This window comes from Natator depressus, chromosome 4 (assembly GCF_965152275.1).
Source record: "Natator depressus isolate rNatDep1 chromosome 4, rNatDep2.hap1, whole genome shotgun sequence".
NCBI classification, from domain to species: Eukaryota; Metazoa; Chordata; order Testudines; family Cheloniidae; genus Natator; species Natator depressus.
Window position 1 is genome coordinate 38,921,193 of NC_134237.1, and position 21,464 is coordinate 38,942,656.

Below are 21,464 nucleotides of genomic sequence, written 5' to 3' on the forward strand. Positions count from 1 at the left end.
TAGCCATAAGCGTTAGGATTTTGAAGGGGGTGGGGAGGAAGAAACCGTTTTGTAAATACACCAAGTCTAAAGAGAACGTAAATCTATCACTCTGTTATACTGACAAATAGGAATGCTCTTTTCCAGAGGATAACTGAGGTTCACACACTGCTCTTATTCATTTCAATGGAATTTTTGTCATTAACTTCAATCGGCACAATATCAGGCCTCAGATACTAATATTACAGTGCATACAGAGCTTTCTGAAGCATCACTCTGCACCTTTCATTCTTCTTTCTCTCCCTCATCCCATCTCTGGCAAAAATATTTTTCACCCAGAATCGTGTGATTGTGTTGTGTGTCAGCTCTGAATATTCATTTAAAGTGTTTCTTAGATTTTATTGTTTGTGAATGCACAGATCTACTCACTTAACGTGAGGAAAAAATCCCCCCTCCCCCGATATCTTAGATGCCTACTATTTACATTAGAACTGACTTCTAAACTTCAGAGTTGTCTTTGTTAATATGCAAAGAATTTGAATATGCAAATGTAACCAAGAGTTTAGTTTCTGTAGTTATACTAGAATATAGATGTTCACATTTCTTGTTCATAATTAATTTTAGTTAGCTGTATTACAATTAAATATCTAGTCATATGACATTTTTGCATTGTAGGAAAAGTCTATGCTATCCTTATAAATAGATTTTCACTTCTACATACTGTTTGTTCACTACAAAGGACACTTTATTTGAAGAGAGCATGCCAGAGATGTAAATTGTATCATTTAATAAAGTGATTTCACCAATCAGATGAAAGGCAATGTTGCTTTCTCCCTATTCATGTTAGTTTTGAAATAATCTGAACCCAAACAAAGTTTAATGCTCATTCTGCATCATTTTTAGATTCACTGAATTTACCAGTCTGCAACCCCACAGCTGGTCTGAGCTTCTAGAAGCTTAAGTCTTTATCAGATCAAATGACAGTATGTCAAAGTAAGTAGAATTTCATCTTCACACTGAGTAAGCGGAGGAAATTGTCATTTTACATGTGTTTTTCTCAGGGCAGTTTGCAACATTTTAATTCTTTCCCTCTCAGCATGGTTCCCCTTTGAAGCTTGACACTGATCTGCCTCCCTCCAGAATTATTTGTCTATCACCGTTGCATGTAAACACCTTGTTAGTTACTATGGGATTCTTCAGAAGAGCTGGATTATTGGGGTTTTATTTTTTTAAACAAGAAGTTGCTGTTTTCACAACCTGTCCCTCTGTAGCTATTTCTTTTGAACTCACTGCTAACTCTGTCACACATCCCAGGTCAGTAGCTGCTCACCAATCTGAAGAAAGTGTTTACAGTCTGGCCCATAAAAAGCCAAATCCTGCTTCCTCCATTTATGTGACTAGTCCCAATGAAGTCAATAGCACCTTTTACATTAGTAAGGCAGGTAGGATTTGGCTGAAATATAAAGATAAGAAAAGTGAGCATGTAGCTAAAATTTGGAAACCAGTAAAACTTGACAATGGCACTTTGTAAGTCTTTGGTATAATTAAGCATTTATATATGAAGGGGAAGCTATATTTATGCTCTTCAGAGATATATTTGGGTTTTTTTTTAATTCTAGGGTGCTTAAGTATGGTATAAAGAAACTATTTGAGTGCAATGAATGCTCAGTGTAACAAACAATACTAGTAAAGAGAAAAATTGCATGAGTTTAGCTATTATCAAAGCTGTTGTTTTAATCAAGATGAAAGTTATCAGCTGTTTGTTATTTCATGATAAACTCATTTAGAACACCTTAACCCCATGTAGAGATGCACTTAAACTGCAAAGTCCAGATCTAGATTTGGTCTCAAACTTCACCTAAATTCAGAAATGTTTGGGTCAAAACTTGGTTGATCCCAATATACAGTTTGAAGCCACTGAATTCAGATCAGGATCCAGATCCACATTTCCCCAAAGATTGGGCATGTTCAGAATCAGGCTGTGGATGTAATTTCCAATGTGAAAGCTGTATAATCTCTGAGAGAAGGAATGAGGAAGAGGTCAGACTTTCTCCCCCCTGCTTTTTTTTTTTAAATGCTTAATGGCCAAAACATCAATGCGACCAGGTACATTGAAATAAAACAAAACCAAACAAGTATTATTACAAAGACTGAAAAATCCACATGCAAGAGTTTATGACAGGTTTCAGAGTAGCAGCTGTGTTAGTATGTGTAACCCTTCTGCCCGTCAGAGTTGGCAGCAACAAGGGCCGGGTTCAATATCTAGGGGATCCATTCCAATAACACAATGCAAACCAGCTCGAGCCCCCACCCAGTGACCTGGGACAAATATATACCACCCCCGCTGGGCACCTCCAAGAGGCAATACTTCCCCTCTCGCAAGCACATAGTCTGAGTGTAGCAAAAAGCCTTTTAATAACAGAGAGAAACAATGTGGCATTATGTTGGGGAAACACCACCAACAGGATTCATAACAAAACCCATGAGCAAAAAAAACCCACCCCAAGCAAATTGGGGCATGCCCCTTTCCCTTTGGTTCTTAAGTCCAGCAACCCCAAATCACCCAAAGTCCCAAAAGTCCAATGACCCAAAAGTCTCTGTCCCTGGTCAGGGCAGCCCCAGAGTTCGAAAGTTTATCTGCGGAGCTTTACCTCCCAACCTGGGTGGAGATGGGACGGGGGTAAGAAGCACCTTACATGATCTGAAGCTGACCGCTCCATAGCTTCGCTCCGCTCAGCCAGCCGCCCCACAAACTCCTTCACTTAGCTCCGCTCCGCGGCCCACAAGCAGCTCCCGCCGTCCCACGAACTGCTCCACCAGCCTGTCCACAAGGCACTCCAGCCGTCCCGCAAACTGCTCCACAATATATCTTCAGGCTCCCCCCCTACTTAACACAATGCACAGTGACTTCAGCTCTTAGGTGAATTCAGCTTGTAGTAGGGGAGCCTCAGTACTGGTGTACTGTTAGCCCAAAGTGAGCTCAGCAGCCTGTAACTAGACTTCTAATGAAATCTGATATTCCACAGTGGAGAGACGAGGAAGTGCAATTAGCATGTAAGGGGATGTAATTTCCCATGCCACAAAGTATTAATATTTGTCCCCAGCCTCTCTCAATTCACAGAGTTTTGCAACCCATGACCCTTGCCTAGCGAGTGCTACTTAGTTGATGGTGAGTCCCTCCATCATAACAAAAGGCCCAGTACAGTTCCAAGCACAGTTCCCATAATCAGGGTAATAATAATTTATTCTTCCTGCCCCAATAACAGAGACACTGGGGATCCCCAGCAGCCAAAGTGACCATTTGGGCAGCTATGGACTCATTCTAGGCGGGGTGGGTGTGCCTATGCAAATGAGATCGGCCCCTGAAGTTCTTTTCCACAACTTGCCAAACCTCACCACCAGATGGCAGGGTGGAGCTCATCCTGACACTGCTTACATATATATCCATAAAAAGAAAAGGAGTACTTGTGGCACCTTAGAGACTAACAAATTTATTAGAGCATAAGCTCACGAAAGCTTATGCTCTAATAAATTTGTTAGTCTCTAAGGTACTCCTTTTCTTTTTAAGAGTTTATGAGTAACTCAAAGTAACAGCTCTGTTGCAGCTGACTCAGCCACTTCTTTCAACCTATTTGTTTTGAAGGATGTGTGCACATACACATATTTAGTTTTTGCAGGGGGAAAAAAAGGGAGACCATTATGTTAATTCAAGTCTGGTATTTGACTTTTAAACTCCATGTCTTCAAAATGGACGTGGTTAAGAAATTCAAACAACAGTAATTAACAAGCATTTAGGGAGATCCCAAAGATCCTGTGCTGGGCATAGTACAAACACAGCTATAAATAGGTCTCTGGAGCAGAGACTTGTAGTCTAGGGGTACAACTACATTGTAAACAAACTCTATAGTAGTAAGTCTTACAGACTGGGTCAACTGACTCGGGCTCACACTACACAACTACAGGCTTAAAAATAACAGTGTAGATACACCATCGTGTCTGGAGCCTGGGGTTTGAAACCTGGCCGCAAGGTTTTATGATGCAGTGTAGATGTACCCTAGAGACACAAATCTAGACAGAGCTGGGAATAGGGAAGTTACATGGAAATAAGTGAACAAGGTGATGATTGGCACATTCAGCAGAGAATGAAATTCTAACTGAAGTTTCTGTCTGAAATCCTCTTGTACCATAAGGTTCGTCATTATGTGGCATTGCAAATGCCGTGGACAACATGAGTTGGGAGGGTGGGGATTTCTGAAATTTGCTGCAGAATGATGTATTCTGGACTATTGTGGTGAACCACGAGCCATCAAGAGGACTTCACAGAGCAGAAAAATATAATTTACCTCACCCTAAACTGAGGCGCTTACTTCCATTTCTATTTCGGCACTCAAGCAGTCATATATGTCTGTACTAAGTACACACTGTGAGGGTGTAGAATGCTACCATTCTGATCTGGTGGCCTTTTGCCCTTTGTGCAAATACAAATGCCTACACAGAAGCAGAGAAATGGGGAATCAGGCCCATAAGGCTGCCTGGGCTATGCATCTCACATGACATTCATGGATATGGCATCCTGATCTGCATTAGAATCTGAATCTCATGCATCTGGCTGAGCTGTGGGAAAGCTGAAAGCATTAGGTTACAGTTCTCCCTTGTGGCCAAGGTAGTGATGGTGGCACAGTTTATCTGACAGCCATGCCCTTCCCCTCTAGCTGCTTCTCCTGCAGGAGAACAGGGAGGCTGCAGTAACAGCACAAGGTGAGGGGCCTAGATGCTGCCTTAGGCTCCCCTCTCCCCGCAGCTAACTGCACGTGTCTCTCCCCAATCCCAGCTACCCAAAGAGCCCCTGGTGCCCAACACTTACCTCTCCCCTCCTGAAAGAGCCCCAGCCCACACAATCTCCCAAGGACTCTCTATCCTGGGCCTCACCTACAACCCCTTCACACACACCCCTCAGAGCTCCTTGTCCTTCAGCAGGCTAAGCACTCTGTTGCTTTAGCACCCACCTGCCCGCAGTAGCCTCTACCCCTCATGAGCAATGTCAGTCCCCCATCAGCTTCCTGGTCAAGCAACCCAGGAGCCCCCAGCAGCCAGCATCCCAGTTACCCCCCACTTCCCCATGCAGCTACGTCCAAAGACATCCTTGAGCACTCATGTGCCACAGCTACCAAGCTTTGTGAAGCTCTGTGTCCTACCTTTAGCACTGCTCCACCTAGCTCAAATTTAAGGGGAATTACAAGTTATATGCAAACATGCGAATTAGCTCATTAAATAGTTAGCATACCATGATACATGGAGAAGCACAAAGCTTTGCTGCTATGGTCCAATGAACCACTTGGAAAAAAAAACAAAACAACCCCATCTTTAAGTCACCTTAATATACTAACAAAAACAGGGAAACCTCTAAATTCTGAGAAACTCCTCTGCTTCCATATACTCTCTCCTTTCCCCCGCCATGATGTTCCATTGACTTCTCTTATTCCCCTTCAGACTGTTTTAAACTCCACAGCATTGCCAATGGCACCAAAGTAAAAGATCGGTGAAGTGAACCAACCCATATACTGAGCTATGGGTGTCTGAGAATTAAACCCGGCCCAAAAATGTGAATAGAAGGATAATCGTGAAAAGAGAATCCTTTAGACAAATGGGGCGAAATTCTGGCCCAAGTGAAGCCAAAGGATTTTACCCAAAGAGGGAATACGCAGTACCACAAAATACAGTAGGTGGTAAACCCAGGGCATTGGATTAGCCACAGTCAGCAACCCTATAATATTGTCAGGCCCATTGCAACAACAATAAAAATGTAAGTGAAATAAATAATAGGTTTCCTAAAAGAATGTTACCCTCTTTTTGATACCTAGCAAGAGTCTCTGTGTGAGTACATATAGTCAGCAATATAGGTCCTAAGTGATAATTAGGTTTTGTTCTGGCCCTGGCCCTCTTCACAGGGGTCAATTTCACCCTGGGAGGGAAGGGGGGAAATTAACAGGTCAGACAAATTTCAACAAGGGTTGTGTTGGGGTGAGCACACTGTTAGACTTTTATTTTGGTGAGGCCAAGATGGTTCTGAACTCTAAATTGTTAAGTTTCTCAAGCTCAAAAGCAAGAAGCTGACTTCTCAGAGGAAAGGATCACTAAAAACTCATCTCCTCCTGAGTTTTAAGATGAGCTCCTGCTGGATTCTCTTTTTAGTCAAAAAAACTGTTTTTCACCCTGGCAGGTTTACATACAGACTGTTTAGTTTTGGATATTCATTATTTCTAGTGACTCCTCTGTGTTTAACTTAAACTGAATGGCAGCTTAAATACCAGTTTGGGATAACAGTTGGTAGAAATTTGGGTAAATAACTTCTAGACAGCAGCAACAGTGGCTTTGTTTTTCCTTCACACCTTCATCATCTTTTCTACTCACCGCACCTCTGCTATCAACTGTATTACAGATATCATGGAGAATGAAAATGTCAGTGCTAAATTCAACACTGGAGCAAATGGGGGCTTCTCCACCAAAGGCAATGGAGCTGTGACAGCTTGTGCCAGAGGTGAACTTCACTGTTGATGTCTTACTCTGATTGGTTATATCTTGTTTTTCCTTTTTGCTATTCTTCATTCTTTTTTTCAGACATTGTGTATTATAATTTATTGATCAAGCCTTTTAAACAAAATATTCAATGCATTGTGATGGCTAGACAGACTCATCTAAGGCATTCAGGGGCCATATAAGAACAAACGGTAGGTAGGTAGCGTGGCAGAGCTCCTTCTCCACCTCAGTGGGTTCCGCACTTCCTCTTAGCAGTGGGATGGGGGAATTCATCTCTACCTGGGAATCTCCCCACATCCCTGGGCTTAGTGTCCCCATCCCTGCTCAGACAAAGTTCCTTCTGGCCTCCCCGACAGTGGAGGGGGAGGAAAGCCTCGTAGTCTCTGGTAGCTCCTCTGGGTGTAGTGGAGGCCAGACACCCAGATCAGTCTCTTCCCCTCTGGCGGAGTCTCTTCCCCCAAACCTCTGGGGCCTAGAAGGGCTGTATGCCTGTTGGGCAGGATTTCTCCTGCTCTTCACCTCTGTATCTGTGAGGTCTCCCTCCTGGCGTTTGTCAGTAGCTGCACGGTCTGACTCACTAGTAGCACACCTACTCCCCACAGCTCCTATTGCATGTGCCTATCTGCCTGGAGGGGAGGCTTTTAACAGGTTCTGGCAGGCCCTTGATTGGCCCCAGGCGTCTTAATTAACCTGGAGTAACCCCTGTTCAATTACCAGGGGAAAACGGACCTGCTTATCCTGGGGCTGTAACTATCATTAAAGAATCTACTTAAAAAAAAAAATCTATCTATATCACTCTCCTAAACCTCCAGCGTTCGGCCGGCCGCATTCTTGGACCACCATTTGATGGCCGTGACGGCCCCTCTTACTCCAGAGAGGCCAGGGCCGGCCTACTGGCATTTTAACAATAGCCTGCTGGGCTTCGTGGTGTCCTTCCGGGAGCGTTGGCTGGCCTGGCGAGGGCAGAGGCATGCCTTTCCCTCAGAGCAGGGACCTGGGGAAGGTTTGCACCCGGCTCTTCTGACATAGCTACACCCGAAGGGCAGCCAGCAGAAGGATGTTATGATAGAGCAGTTGGAGTGGGAGATCTTAGAGCTAGAGAGGCGTCTGGCTGCCAGCCCTGGGGATCCGTCCCTCTGCGGAGCATGCCGTGAGAAGTGGGAGGAGCTCTGGGCCCTTGATGACCTTCGGGCCCAGCGTGTCTTTGTTCGATCCCGCATCTGTCTCCTGCGGGAGATGGATCGTGACTCCCGCTTCTTCTATGCTCTAGACAAAAGGAGGGGGGCTAAAAAGCACATCACCTGCCTTTTTTCAGAGGATGGTGCCCTCCTCATGGATCCGGTGGAGATGCATGAGAGGGCCAGGGCCTTCTATGCTGGTCTTTTCTCCCTGGATCTGACCGACGTTGCTGCCTGCGGAGTACTTTGGGATGACCTCCCAACAGTCAGCGTGGGCGACCGGGACCGGCTGCAGTTGCCTCTCACTCTGGCCAAGTTATCAGAAGCCCTCCATCTCATGCCTATCAATAAGTCCCCAGGCACGGACGGGCTGACCACGGAGTTCTACCACCTGTTCTGGGACATCCTCGGCCCAGACCTTGCCATCATCTGGGCCGAATCCTAGGGAGTGGGGTCCTCCTTTTGTCGTGCTGGCGGGCAGTGTTCACCTTGTTACCAAAGAAAGGGGACAGCTGCAATCTTCGGAACTGGCGTCCCGTCTCACTCCTCAGCATGGACTATAAGGTCTTTGCAAAGGCCATCTCGCTGCAGCTGGAGTCTGTGCTGGCTGACATGGTCCATCCAGACCAGACCAGACATACACCGTCCCGGGCCATGCCATCTTTAATAACCTTTAATTGGTCCGGGATCTCCTTCAGCTAGGATGTAGGGATGGTCTGTCATTCGCCCTCCTGTCTCTAGATCAGGAGAAGGCGTTCAACTGGATAGACCACGCATACCTCCTGGACACTCTGCAGGTGTTCACTTTTGGGCCCCAGTTTGTGGGTTTTCTCCAGGTGCTGTACGCCTCCATAGAGTGCTTGCTCAGACTCAACTGGACCCTGACTGCACCTGTCAGCGTCAGGCAAGGGGTAAGTCAGGGCTACCCACTGTCAGGCCAGCTGTATACTCTGGCCATTGAACCCTTCCTCAGTCTCCTCCATACGAGATTGACTGGGATGGTGCTCTGTGAACCGGAGATGTGGCTGGTCCTGTCGGCATATGCCGATGACATGTTCCTCATGGTCCAGGACCTGGGTGACCTGGTGCGGGCGGAGGCCTGTCAAGCCATCTACTCGGTGGCTGAGTGGCTGCAGAGGTGGTCAGGACTGCTCTGGTGCTTCTCCCTACGGGGGAAGGCACTGGTGCTTCACCAAACTGGTCCTGTCCATGCTCTGGCACCAGCTCAACACATTGTGCCCAGCCCCAGGTTTCCTGCTGATCTCCAGAAGTTGGTTCTGGGGAAGGGAGGGGGAGGGTTGGCAAGAACTGCACTGGGTCTCTCTGGGGGCTCTACAACTCCCCCTGGAGGAGGCGGGACAGGGTCTGTAGTGCTTGTGCACTCAGGTCCATGTCTTCCACCTCCAGGTCCAGCAGAGACACCTTTATAGTGCAGGTATGCTGGCGCATGCCTTCCTCCACTGCCACCAATGTGACCAGCAGCTCTTTTATCTCCATCTGAGAGGTCTTCCGCGAAAGCTCTCTGAGCTGCCGGTCTTCTACTAGGACCTCCTCAAAACCTGGGGGCTGGTTTCAGAGACCAGGTCCATGGCGGTCACCGATGGGGTAAATCTCCTCATGGAGCCCCTGCTGCACAATCTTCAGTTTCGTGTGCAGGTAGTGGAGTCCCCCTCAGTGCGCCAAAGGTTGGTCCTGGCAGAAGCCACCAGGATCAGAGACCTCCTGGACTATGACCGGAGCAACTGGGTGGATCCCCTGGTGCTAGGTTGGCGTATGGGGCTCTCCATCCTTCGGACTCCCCAGAGTGTACTTCAGGAGGTAGAGGCTGCATTACTGCCCGCTTCTCGGGTCTACCTCAAGCAGGTCCTGCAAGAGGGCGCTCCCTGCCAACTCCTCACCCCAGGCCCTTCGGACCTTTCCATCAGACCCCTGCCCTGCAAGCCCTCCTGGTCCCCTCCTCCTCATACCTCAAGCCGGCTGCATGCTCTGCTGCCAGTTCATCTCTGAACCGTGCTGAGAGAACAACTGTACACACTCGTGCTTCACATGCTTCCTTTCCACACCCTCGCGTCCCGCCCAGACACCAAGTGGCAGGACCTATTACCAGCTGTGGAAGGTGGGGAACCCTGGTAGGCCAGCTTGTATTCTACCCTAGTTCCGCGGCCCACCAGGGATATTAGCTGCCAGCTACTACATGGAGCTGTGAGCATGGGTGTACCTGGCGCGGTTCACCCCTATCCCCGAAGCCTGCCCTTTCTGTGGTGTGAGGGAGACCCTGGCACACCTGTATTTTCAGTGTGCCAGGTTGCAGCCCCTCTTCCAGCTCCTCCAGAACCTCTTATTGAGGTTCTGGCTGCACTTTTCCCCACACCTGTTTACTTATGCACACTCCATCCATGGCTCCATGAAGTCGAGTGGCCTCCTCGTCAGCCTCCTCCTAGCTATGGCTTGGTGGCCATTTATAATACCCGGGAGAGGAGGTTGGCTAAAGGGGTGCTCTATGACTGTGGGGCCTGTTTTCATTCTTTTATCCATTCACATCTCCCGACTGAATTCCTCTGGGTCACGTCTGCTGGCTCCTTGGATACCTCTGAGGAGCAGTGAGCGCTATCCGGGGTTCTCTGCTTGGTGTCCCCTTCAGGTTCCCTAGTTTTGGCCCTTTGACCCTCATGCCTGTTCCTAGTTTTTTCCTTTGTTGTCCCCCAAATTTAGTTGAGTTCTGGGCTCAGCAGTTCCTCCACAGGCTGGGGGAGAGGCTTTTAGCTGTGGCCGGGCTTACACCCGCCCATTTCCCAGCACCCAATAGGATCACTCTCCTATAGCCATCTGGCCTGACCCCATCACAGTAGGTAGATTATAAGAAAGCATGCACTGTAAGGCAGTGGAGGTGAACCTGTGTATAAGGACACTGGACCATAAGCATAAGTGAGCTGGTCAGAAAAATTCCAATAAAGTTTGTCTGAATTTGCCAGTTTATTGCGATTGAAACATTTTGCAGAGAGAGTTTGATTTCAGTGATGTTCTGACAGTCCATGTCAGCATGAAAATAAATTACAAAGTCTTGAAATTGAATCATCATTTCCTGCCCAGTTTAGACTGTAAGTGTCCATTTCCAAGACTTGGTAAGGGCTAGAGGGACTGTATGAGTATGTGAGCACAGGCCTATAGCTCTTCTGGCTGGTCAGTTGATCCCCACTGTGCAAGGCACACATGCGCGCACGCACACACACACACACTCTCTCTCTCTCTCTCTCTCTCCCTGACCCAAGGAGCTTAGGTGGACACAGACAGATACAGAACACAAGGAAGCTGAGATACTAGTCAGCATGATGGGCAGTAATATCAGCAGGCCAGCTGGCTAACAGATTCAGATTCATAGACTTTAAGGTCAGAAGGGACCACTGTGATCATCTAGTCTGACCTCTTGCACATTGCCAAGCACAGAACTTCACCCAATCCTGACCTCTGGCTGAGTTACTGAAATCCTCAAATCGTGGTTTAAAGACTTCAAGTTACAGAGAATCTACCATTTACACTAGTTTAAACCTGAAAGTGACCCATGCCTCATGTTGCAGAGGAAGGTGAAAAACTCCCAGGGTCTCTGCCAATCTGACTTGGGGTCAGGAAGGAATTTCCCCCCAGATTTGGTGATCAGTTACACCCAGAGCATGCAAGCAATACCTGGCAAACAATTCTCTGTAGTAACTCAGAGCCCTCCTCCTCTAGTGTCCCATCTCCAGCAGTTGGGGATTTTTGCTACTGGCAGTTGCCAATGGGCCACATGCCACTGTAGGCAGTACCATCATACATCCCCTCCATAAACTTATCAAGCTCAGTCTTGAAGCCAGTTAGGTTATTTTGCCCCTACTGCTCCCCTTGGAAGGCTGGATTTGTGACATCCTCTCCCTTTAAATGTTTGAGAACTCCCCCACATCCCTAATTCAAAGCTTCACTTTTGTGTTAGTTTCAGTTTTGCTGCAAGAACAATAAAGGGTACCACAGCAGACAAATTTTTCTATCAGCTACCTGTGTCTGCGTCCATCTCCTTTTCTGCTGGTTACAAATATAACATATCTTTTCCCTGACCTCTTGTAGGTCATTGGTCACTGGTGACACTAACCCAATCAGAAAAATTGGAAGATAAAAATCAGAGGAAAATAAGTTACTTTCTTCCCACATCTATGCAACACACACAACTGTTAATTCAATAGAATAGCTTTTTCAGAGAACAGATTCATCTTCAATAAGAGCTTGATTTTGCAAGGAGTTGAGGGCACTGGAAGGGGTGTGCAGGACCAGAACTGTGCACATAATTTGCAAACAAATAAATTAGTCGATGAATTTAATCTCTCCTCAGATTCTCCATCAGCCTTTTGTCACTTTGCCATATGTATTCATTTAAAAAAACTTATTTATAGAATTTTTTGGACTATTCAAACTTTGAATTGTTGCTTAGCAGTGATTGGCCAGAGAAATCACAGGGTGTTTTTGTTCACTGATTGGATGAGTGCACAAATGCTTCCAGCACAGTTAATCAAGCTGGTGTATTTGCAATATTCAGTTTTCATGAACAGTCATACTCATGCCAACAAACTTCACATTACTCTAATATCTGTGGAAAGAGAAGATGAAAAAGCACGAGCACAGACAAAGCAAATGTATTTTTAAAAAAGTCAAATTACTTTTTGTGAAAAAAGAAAAAAAGGTTTGCTCTATTCTTTGAAAGGTCCAAAGCACAAAACAGCAAGACAAACATAAATTCTTAAATCTGATTCTATCCAGTAGAGGGCAGTAGTATGCAATGCACACAAGCCAATATGTTACATATTCTTCCCAGATAAAGCTAGAGAGCATATGGAGGTCATAGCAGTGCTACCCAGCAGCCAGATGCCAATCTGTAATGATCAGTGTCTGCATACTTGTACAGACTGCACAATTACCAGCTAAACCACATAGATGCTGCAGTGGGAACAGAACTCAAGGCCTTCTGTTTCCAAAAAAACTACAGCTTTACAGCTTGAGCTAAAGTAGAATAAATAGTAGGCATTTACACAGAGCTCTTTATATTTTCAAAGCACTGTACAAACATTATTCCTGACCTCAATTCTATGAAGTAGGTAGGTATAATTATCCCATTAAAATGATGTAGAAGCTATGACACAGAAAGATCAAATGACTTGCTCAAGGCCATACACAGTGAGTCAGTGGCAGAGCTGCAATTAGAATTCAGGCATTCTTGGCACACACATCTATGCACAATCAATCAATTAGCTGCTAGTAGTGGTAGAGTTTTGCACAACAACCAGGGCATCACACTCCCACTGATCTAAGAAAACCACACTGGAGCCACAAGTCTTTGAAGTCACAATCTAAGCCATGATCCTGTACATCAAGCAAAATCCTTCTACCTCATCTATGGAGAGCATAAGAGCTTAGATCAGGTTATGAGAAGGGTCATATTTAAAAAAAGCTTGAGAAGTGATTCAACTCAAAAGACAGTAAAATGCAAGATGTATTTATTTATGTAAAATCTGCCCTTCTCCCATGGAAACATGACCCATCCTCATATCATGTGGATTTTCACAATTACAATCCCACTTTGCAAACTTCCATAGAATCTATAATAAAGCAAAGAAATTCTACCCAAATAATCAAAGTCTAAGAGTTTCTCCTTGAGTTCATGTACAAAGTGTTTACTAGCCACAATCTCCTCAGCCATACACAAATATGAGTCCTTGATTGTTTGGACCAATGTATCTTGACTGCACAGGAGCAGTCACTTCTTACAAGGAAGGACAATTGTAATCGGTATTTTTAAGTGTCTTAGTCAAATCTAATTTAATAATAATTTAAAATGTATAGCTCCTGCTGCCAAGAAGATAAACAGTATTGTTAAAGTTACAGCCATTTACCCAGCGTGATGGGGCAAGGCCAGATGGCTATAAAAAAAGTAGTGGGAGATAGATATATTAGCTCCAGGCTAAACAAATCCCTGGTACCAGGATAAGTGAAATGGCAGCTGCTCCAGGTCAATTAAGACACCTGGGGCCAATTAAGAACTTTCCAGAAGACAGGGAGAATGCTAGGTTGATTGGGACACCTGAAGCCAATCAGGGGCTGGCTGAAACTAGTTAAAAGCCTCCCAGTTAGTCAGGTGGGTGTGCATGTCAGGAGCCATGGGTGGAAGTTGTGCTGTTGGAGAGGCTGAGTTGTACACACCATATCAGGCACAAGGAAGTAAGGGTGAAGGGTAAGGGTGAAGAGGAGCTTGAGGAAATGAGGGCTGCTGTGGGGGGAAGTAGCCCAGGGAATTGTACATGTCATGTTTCTAAAAGGTCAGCTACCATAGCTGATACTATTAGGGTCCCTGGGCTGGAGCCCAGAGTAGAGGGTGGGCCTGGGCTCCCCCCCCACACACCTTTGCCCCCTGATTAATCACTGAGACTGGGAGACAACAGAGACTGTGCAAGGAAGGATAACTTCTCCTCACCTTCCCTGCTGGTTTATGATGAAAATGGCTCAGTAGACTGTGACCCTTGTCTCTAGAGAAAGAAGGGTTACGTGGAGGGTCACAGTGAGCCTCTGAGGCTAGCGAAATCCGCCAGGAAACGCGGGACCCACGGAGGGAAGGACAGAGCTTTGTCACAACTGGTGTTAGCAGTGGGATTTTGTCACAGCACGGCGGAAGAAAGGTTTAAAAAAAAGAAGTGCACAGGGGTTTTGGATGTTTGTTTGTTTGGTTTGTTTTGTTTGTTTGCTTTGTACCACAATGGAGGAGGTGGTAAGAGCTCTGGTACAAGCCACGGCAACCCAGCAGGAGGCCACCCAGGTTCAGGCAATGGCACAAGAGGAGTCTATACAGCTACAGCAGGAAACCAATCAATTATTGATGAGCCAGGCGACCCAAGATCATGCCCTCTTGAGAGAGGTGGTGGACCAGCTGAAGATCCTCACCACCCAGGCCCAGGGGTCTAATGGGATGCGAACCCTGAGGGCCACTGGTTGTCTGCCAAAGATGATGTCAGGAGATGACATAGAGGCATATCTCCTCTCATTCTAAAGGACTGCTCAGCGTGAGGCGTGGCCCTAGGAGCAGTGGGCCAGCATTCTCGCCCCTTTTTTGTGTGAAGAGGCCCAGAAGACCTACTTTGATTTGCCTGCCATGGATGCCACTGACTATACCCGTCTGAAGGCAGAGATCCTAGCACGATCAGGGATAACGGCAGCGGTAAGGGCCCAGGGGTTCCATGAGTGGAAATACCAGGAGAACAAATCCCCGAGCTCCCAGCTATTCGACCTCATACACCTCGCACGGAAGTGGTTACAGCCCGGAGGTGTGCAGGCCAGAGGAGATTTTGGAGACCCTGGTCATAGACCATTACATGCGGGGACTGCCGCCAGATCTCCGCAAATGGGTAGGCCAAAACAATCCGTCCACGTACGATGAGATGATCACACTGGTAGAAAGATGGATGACAGCCAGGGAACTGACCTGACTACCCAAGGAAGGCCCCTTTCGAAGCAAGCACCCGACCCCAACCCTGGAAAGTTGGGCAGCCAAACCCCCAGGGAGTCCTAGGTGGAAGAAGGCGGGGGGGGCTGAAAACCAGCAGGGACCCCAGAAGGAAGGGATTGGCCTGAGTGGGGGGAACCCCAGGACTAAACCCCCTAACCCCTGGGATAGGGGAGTGATTAAAAGCAATTATAGATGTTATGCATGTGGGGACACATAGCAGCACAGTGTCCCAGCACCGAGGAGCCTATGCAATGTAACTTGGGGGACTGGGAGGTCCCATGCTCCCTTATTCACCTCGCGGGGGTCGCATTAGCCCCGCATAATTACACCAGGCCAGTGAGGATAAATGGAGCAGAGACCACAGCTCTTGTGGACACTGGGAGTGCTATCACCCTCATATCGGGTAAGCTGGTAAAAAGTAGTCAGCTGCTACAAGCCAAATGCGTAGTAGCAGTGACGTGCGTGCATGGGGCAGTGAGCCATTACCCCACCATCCCAGTGGAGATAGAGGTTCAGGGAAACCCCATTGAGGTGACCGTGGGCGTAGTTCCTAAACTCCCATATCCTGTAGGCATTGGGAGGGACTATCCAGGGTTTGATAATTTACCCCCTCCCCCCCCGGAGAGGCTGGAGGGAGGTGGGGACCCTGAGGACAGCAACTCATCACCGGGGGAATGTCAACCCCCAATGTTCGCTGAGATTTCTCAGGATCTGTTCTCAGCCCCCCGAAAGACCCAGAAGACAAAAAAAAGAGAGGGAGGCCGCGAAGGCCTTGGGAACCCGGATCCTGACCCAGGGCCAGAAGACCTCCCTAGTAGGCAGATGGACGCGAGCAGCCAACAGAGAAACTTCCACCACAGAAGGTGAGCCAGAAGCTGCCCCCAGCCATGATGGCGGCGAGCCGTTGGAAGAAGCAGAAGCCGGCCCCTGGGAGCTTGGGCAGGTTAGTCCCGGGAGAGAGACTTTTGGGCAGGACCAGGCGGAGGACCCCAGATATGATAATGCCAGGAAAGAGGTGGCCGAGATCGATGGGATACCCGTGGATGGGAAGGTCCGGGGTCCCGGACCTTACTTTATAGTGAAGAAAGATCTCCTGTACCGCGTGGTGCAAATGCAAGAGATACAACTTCTGGTGCCACAAAAACATCAAAAAGCTATATTGAGTCTCGCCCACAGTCACCTGTTTGGAGGACACCTAAGGGTAGAGAAAACCCAGGCACGGATCCTGCAGAGTTTCTTCTGGCCAGGAGTACATGAAGATGTCCGGCGATACTGCACCTCTTGTCCGGAGTGTCAGTTACATAGCCCTCGCCCGCACTTGCAGGCTCCTTTGATACCTCTTCCAATAATAGAGGTTCCTTTCGAACGGATAACCATGGATCTGGTAGGGCCCCTAGAGAAAACAGCTCGGGGCCACCAACATGTGCTTGTTGTACTGGACTATGCAACCCGGTACCCAGAAGCTGTTCCCCTGCGCAGCACAGCTTCCAAGACAATAGCTAAGGCGCTAGTACAGATCTTTGCCCGGGTTGGGCTACCCAAGTTGATACTGACTGATCAAGGAACACCTTTCATGTCCAAGTTGATGAAAGATCTCTGTTCATTGCTCCATGTACAAGCCCTACGGACCTCTGTATACCACCCGCAAACAGATGGCCTTGTGGAAAGGTTCAATAGGACCCTCAAGGCCATGACCAGGAAAGTGATGAGCCAGGATGGGAAAGATTGGGATACCCTATTGCCTTACCTCATGTTCGCCATCCGGGAGGTTCCGCAAGCCTCCACAGGTTTCTCTCCATTCGAACTACTATATGGGCGCCACCCTCAGGGCATATTGGATATAGCCAGAGAAGCCTGGGAAGAGGAGCCAAATCCTGGAAGGAACATAGTTGAGCATGTACTGCAGATGAGAGATTGGATAGCCTGAGTTATGCCCATTGTACGGGAACACTTGGAGAGAGCACAGGAGACCCAACGAACGCATTATAACCACCAAGCGAAGCTTCAACGGTTCCAACCAGGGGATCAGGTGATGGTACTGGTGCCCACAGCAGAAAGTAAACTGTTGGCCCAGTGGCAGGGACCCTACGAAATAATCGAAGCCGTGGGAGAGGTGAACTATAAGGTGCGGCAGCCAGGCCGCCGGAAATCGGAGCAAATTTACCACATCAATCTTCTAAAACCTTGGCATGATCGAGAGGCGTGCTTAGTCATGCAGGAGACCCTTCCCCAGGAGGATAACTTACACGAGCAAGTGAGGATATCATCCGACTTGACGACGATCCAAAAGATCGAGGCAGCCGACATGATTAATCGCAACCGAGATGTGTTCTCTACAAAACCAGGGTGGACGACGGAGACCTATCACCATATTCGCACGATCCCCGGAGCCAAGGTAACATTGAGACCCTACCGAATCCTAGCAGCCAAAAGAGAAGAAATCAAGACCGAAGTAAAGAAAATGTTAGAATTAGAGTTATTGAAGAATCTTGCAGTCAGTGGTCCAGTCCAATTGTTCTAGTGCCTAAACCTGACGGTACCATGAGATTCTGTAATGACTTTCGCCGACTGAATGAAATATCCCAGTTTGATGCATACCCCATACCATGCATCGACGAACTGGTTGACTGACTGGGTAGTGCCCGATTTTTTGACTACACTGGATCTGACAAAAGGGTACTGGCAGATTCCTCTGACCAAAGAAGCTAAAGAAAAGACAGCATTCTCCACCCCGGATGGGCTATTACAGTACACCGTCCTCCCTTTTGGGCTACATGGGGCCCCAGCCACATTCCAGTGCCTCATGGATAAGCTGCTGCGCCCCCATACCAGTTATGCAGCTGCATATCTAGATGATGTCGTCATCCATATGACAGACTGGGGAACCCACTTGGAGAAAGTTGAGGCAGTACTGTGCACCTTAAAGCGGGCTGGCCTCACTGCTAATCCCGCTAAATGCGCCATAGGGCTAGCAGAGGCTAGGTACCTGGGATATATTGTGGGAAGGGGCATAGTGAAGCCCCAAATGAATAAGCTAGAGGCAATTCAAAACTGGCCCCGGCCGACCCGAAAGAAGCAGGTCCATGTAGACTGTGACCCTTGTCACTTGTGGTAGGCTACTACCGACGGTTTATTCACCACTTCGCCACTAGGGCAAGTCCCCTAACGGACCTGGTGAAGGCCTGAGGTCCAGACATGGTAAAGTGGACCGACGCAGCAGAGGGGGCATTTACAGACCTTCGGACTGTCCTCTGTAATGACCCCGTACTCATAGCCCCGGACTTTAACAGGGAATTTATTTTACAGACAGACGCTTCCGAGGTGGGATTGGGGGCAGTTCTGTCACAAATGGTGGGAGAAGAGGAACACCCGATCCTCTACTAAGCAGAAAGCTTCTCCCAAGAGATCAGAAATTGAGTAGTCGAGTAGTAGCAGTAGTCGAGAGAGAATGCCTTGCTGTCAAATGGGCTATGGAGACACTGCGTTATTACCTCTTAGGCCGGCGATTTACTCTTGTGACGGACCATGCACCCCTCCAGTGGATGCAGCAGAATAAGGATAAGAATGCAAGAGTCACCAGGTGGTTCTTATCCCTCCAACCATTCCAGTTCCGCATACAACACAGGGCTGGATGCCACAATGGCAACGCTGATGGTCTGTCACGAGCATACTGCCTGGCGTCCCAAGATGCCCAACTCTATGCTGTTGAGCGGGGAGCTGGGAGGGGGGGGGAATATGTGAAGGGGCAAGGCCAGATGGCTATAAAAAAAGTAGTGGGAGATAGATATATTAGCTCCAGGCTAAACAAATCCCTGGTACCAGGATAAGTGAAATGGCAGCTGCTCCAGGTCAATTAAGTCACCTGGGGCCAATTAAGAACTTTCCAGAAGGCAGGGAGAATGCTAGGTTGATTGGGACACCTGAAGCCAATCAGGGGCTGGCTGAAACTAGTTAAAAGCCTCCCAGTTAGTCAGGTGGGTGTGCATGTCAGGAGCCATGGGCGGAAGTTGTGCTGTGGAGAGGCTGAGTTGTACACACCATATCGGACACAAGGAAGGAGGCCCTGAGGTAAGGGTGAAGAGGAGCTTGAGGAAATGAGGGCTGCTGTGGGGGGAAGTAGCCCAGGGAATTGTACATGTCATGTTTCTAAAAGGTCAGCTACCATAGCTGATACTATTAGGGTCCCTGGGCTGGAGCCCAGAGTAGAGGGTGGGCCTGGGCTCCCCCCCCCCACACCTTTGCCCCCTGATTAATCACTGAGACTGGGAGACAACAGAGACTGTGCAAGGAAGGATAACTTCTCCTCACCTACCTCCCTGGCTTATGATGAAAATAGCTCAGTAGACTGTGACCCTTGTCACTAGAGAAAAAGGGTTATGTGGAGGGTCACAGTGAGCCTCTGAGGCTAGCGAAATCCGCCAGGAAACGCGGGACCCACAGAGGCAAGGACAGAGCTTTGTCACACCAGGTACCAAAAGAAGGCAATTGGCCACCAATGCAAAAGTTTAATTCAGTCGTTTCTTCCATTAACATGGAGGGGAATAATAGACCTAATATGCAGTTGCTATAGAAGGTGTAAGGATCTCTACCGCAATTCCCTGAATACTGCTGAAAATAACCCTAACTTCTAATTACAGCGATAACTTTCCACTTTATCAAAGGGGCTTGCTACCTCTGTTCCTAGATAGGTGGAATAATAAAGAGAGTCTATCTCTCAACAGAATATTTTTATAAACAAAAACTTAAAGGTAGATCAGTGCTGGCCTACTAGTACTGCCAACTCCTATTAAATATAAATGCTTTTAGCAAGAAGAGGCAAAAGGAGTGGGAAGACAAACACACCCATTAATCATGAGTATTTCTTAAAATTAACACAGAATTCTACAGCCAGAGCTATAGTAAGTACATGCATACAGCTCCCATTTTGCAGACACAAAAACGAACAGGTCAGCCACTTTCTCTACTGATATTAAGACCATGTGAGAAAGAAAAGGTAGGTCAGTGAAGGGGATAATGAAAAGGAAGTTGGCATGATTACAAGGGGCTACATGGAGCACCGTAAGTCATGGCAGACTTAGGTGTGCCTGTTTGGTTCCATGCATATAAGTCAGCTTCCTTACCTTCCAAATCCAGTTATGATAAGAACTACTTGTTTACATTTAGCTTCCAATTTCAAGGATTACATCAAGAAAAAAAAACCCCAAGATAAGGTATATACAGCCCTGAATATATATCACTAATACATTATCTTTTTCTTCTCCATTACCAAAGACCTCTCTCTATCTAAAATGAATCAATCATCATAGCATCTAGGCACCAACATAAAGGTAGGTTCGTGTATGCATGTCAGTATCAAGCATCTGCATAGTCCTGGTTTGGTGATGGTATCTGCTCCACCTTGGAGATTGGGATTCATTGTTTTTAGTGAGTGTGAGCATATTGCCTCCTCTCCTAAATTAAGCTGAGGGTGAATGGATGAATCTTGCACTCTGCTCTCTGAAAGTTCTTCTATGGCAAAGTTCCACAACTGGGTGTCCTTCATCAAGGAGGCCTCCTGACTGCTCTGATGAACTTTGTTCTGGGTACCAACAGCTGCTCATGCCTACCTGGTAATTACAGTATTTTAGAGCTGATGCAGGAGAGGCAGTCCTTCACCTAATCAGGCTTTAGCTTATTGAGACATGGAAGGCCTAGGACCTTGAATTAGAACCAATACTTACTGGGAGCAGTGTAATATTCTCTTGTGTTGAAGATGGGTTGCTGCATCCTGGACCAGCTGCAGTAACTGCATGATACCCAGGTAAAAAGGGCAAAAACCAGTTGAATTCCTGTATTCAGGCTTCCATGTTTCAGAGTAGACATGGCTGTCTTATCAACAGAAGGTAGAACAAGGGACACTTCTCACTACTGCTACCAATTGGGCATCCAAGGGTAGCACAAAATTGAATACCATTTCCAGAGTATATCCCAGTGATGTATAGTTGCCCTAGACACAAGGAATGGGCACGGTTTCTGAAAGATCTTGAGAATGTACACCCTTGCTAATTCGTATTTGAGGCATGCAGCACTGAAAGCAATGTGACTAAAAACCATTGGGTGATGTTTCTTCTCCATTCCTCTCCCCAGAAAAAAAAAATGGAGTTTTTTTGTTTGTTTTGTTTTAAATGTGCACTTTGCTTTTACTCATAATAGCAACTTTGAAGAAAGGTGCATTGCCCTTGGACTGGGCAGTGGCAAGATGAGAGGTGGTTCTT

At 47.2% G+C, this 21,464-nt stretch overlaps 1 long non-coding RNA gene across 2 annotated transcripts in view; it reads right to left on the minus strand.

Moving 5' to 3' along the window:
• Nucleotides 1-21,464, minus strand: part of LOC141986369 (uncharacterized) — a 118,783-nt gene that overhangs the window by 58,287 nt on the left and 39,032 nt on the right. The window lies entirely within an intron of this gene.